Source organism: Henckelia pumila, chromosome 1, assembly GCF_033568475.1.
Source record: "Henckelia pumila isolate YLH828 chromosome 1, ASM3356847v2, whole genome shotgun sequence".
In the NCBI taxonomy this organism is placed as follows: domain Eukaryota; kingdom Viridiplantae; phylum Streptophyta; class Magnoliopsida; order Lamiales; family Gesneriaceae; genus Henckelia; species Henckelia pumila.
The window spans coordinates 57,007,076-57,009,927 of record NC_133120.1 but is presented as its reverse complement, the minus strand read 5'-3'; positions in this window follow the sequence as shown (position 1 = coordinate 57,009,927).

Genomic DNA, 2,852 nt, shown 5'->3' with positions numbered 1-2,852 from the left:
CTGAGGCAGCCCACCACGATGTCCACTTGGAATCACCATCAAGTGTACACTGACATAAATCACGCGTACCTCACATCTCAAATAGTCCTGTACAATCCTTAGTATCTGATATAATCCAATACTGATGAAGTCAATCATCATGAAGCAATTCTCCTATTCGAGTCGAAGTCTCGAAACAACATCCCATCCAGTATCTTGGATGACTCCTATCACCAGGAAACCTAATCGCAACTCTGATGAAAACCCCTAGTCATAGCTGGTAGAAATCCGTCTACATGCTAGATCGATCCATCTAGCAGTATCCCATAGACTAAAACTATCTGCTCAGAGTACACGCTCATCAAGGAAACCCCTCCAATGACTGGTCCTCATGGCAGAACATTCAAACTAATATCTCTGACAAAAACCAGACGATATCTAACCATTGATATCAAACCTGATATCTAATCCAAGGTCATACCACGTCGTGACTGTTACCAAAACTCTAGACTGAATAGCTAGCCCACCGCCTCCTCTCGAAGCGCAAGGCTCCTGAGTACATCGGCATAGGATCGCGCCCCCTCACGTCTAGTCATGGTCATAGCCCACAACTCTAGGAATATACTCGACCTAGCATCCTGATGAAAACCCATCATCACGAAGTCGCAACCTACGAAGGTTAGACAACCTACTGTACTAAGGAAACAACCTAGAACAAAGCCCAATGTTCAAAACCGAACAATATCCCTAATGCCGCTAGATGAGTCCACTCATTGCTGGCACTATCTTAGTCCACTGACTCATTAGGTCAGTCATAGGAAAACGCCTAGACTAACCACAAGTCACCCTATTACAAACGGCCCACTCAAAATCATGCAATCATTCACGAATTGCTGGACAAATAATACTCGTATCATCGTTTCAAGTTCTGTACAATTTCTTTATTACAATCCCATGTAATACATACATTATTCAAAATACAAAGAAATGTACAATCGAACTTGAAATGATACAATCGGAGTCTGATGATTTATTACAACTAAAATACTGTTTATAACTACAACAATATAATATTTAAAAACATCGCACTCGTCTTCTCTTACCTTGATCATGAGGTATGTACTCTATTTTCCAAGCATCGACATAAGCATTCTAGTAGAGTATCTCTTAAAGATCTGCACAAATACATCCGAAATGATCTGTTAAATGCAAGATCTTAATGACAATATATCCAACTACGCGTGGAGAATCTCTTCGGAGTAGTGTCATCATGGTGCAGACTGTACAGATGCAAACATCAAGTGAGTCCCCACCAATCTTCTGCCACTGCCTCTGGCATCCGGTACTCGATCCAAAGCTAGGATCCACATGAGTAGAAATCTCAAAATCTCGGACACAATCCATCGCTCCTGTCTGCACTTGCTGGAATTCTATAAGCCAATTCTTAAAATTCCTGTCGATGATGATAGTCTTCGGGCGACCTAATTGCCCCATCATCATATCTTCCATGGTCTTATCAGTCCTACAAGGATAACCCAAAGTCTTAATACTATATCCCAAGTCTCTTGCATGCACGCTCTGATACCAATAAATGTAGCGACCCAACCCGGATCCACTATCTAATCAAAGTTAAGAGCATAATTAAGCATGCATTAAATAAATTGCTGCAAAATACTTAAATAAAAGCAGAACGGCAGAATACAACTGATTAAATAACCAAAAATACAACCCAATTGAATTAAAAATAATCTTAAAGGCAATTAACACCTAAAGCTAATCCTCCTGTCTTCACTGGTCACTGGCTATTCCAAGCTTCGGGTGCTCAATCCTGCATCTACACCTGCCCCGTCGAATGGGGTGTCCAGATACACAGCAAAGACTGGACGTGAGCTCTAAGCTCAATACAAAAGCACGGGTAAAACATAAAAATATGATGCATGCAAATGACAGGGTATCCATATCTGGGATAACTGTATACAACTTCTCAGAATGGCGTCTAGGACATGAGTGGTACAACTCGAGAATCAAACCCTGCATACGCTGTTCATTCCCACTGGACGTGGACCGTGTCACCCAGATGCTAGTGCCACTCAACCCGTCGGTCACTGGGCGCTAGACATCAACCATCCAAACAGGGCTGAGCGGCCCTCTATGACTCATCTCAAAAGATGGACATGCACAATATGATATGCACATGCTGCGTAATAATATGACACACAAATGAAACATATAAGCATTCAAACCTGCTGGCTATGTCATTCAGTACTTACGTACCTTACTACAGGCAGTCCTAGCTGTCCCACTCTAGGTTCCAAGCCTATCATCAACTCTACAATGCAAATACCCATGCATCATTCAATAAGCTCTAAAAATCCTTAACTAAACTATTGCATACTCCTAAATAATTTAAGGAGACCATAGCTATAACTGCGTCCATCGTTAGCCCACTGATAACGACTATCCCGCAACTAAGGGCATACCCCTGCTGCAGCTCCACAGCCTCGAGCACAACTCCGTTACTTGGACACTGCTCCGCTACTATGTTAGACACTGTCTAACTATGCTAAATATATTTCCTACTCTAACTCTAAAATAAGAGTACCCAAAGCCCTAAAATAGAGCCACGTGGGCGAAGGAGGGGAATTCGGAATTTGCACAAATGATTCTCCGCGACCCTATATTTATAGCACACGATCGGACCGTCCGATCCTAAGTTCGGAGTGTCCGATTATCTCATCGGATCGTCCGATCTCTGCCACGCATCCAACCAATCGCATGCAACCATACACTTGTCCAATACACTGTTCGGATGGTCCGAACTAGCTCTTCGGATCGTTCGAACTCAATATTACGTCATCCGTGATGTCAACCGT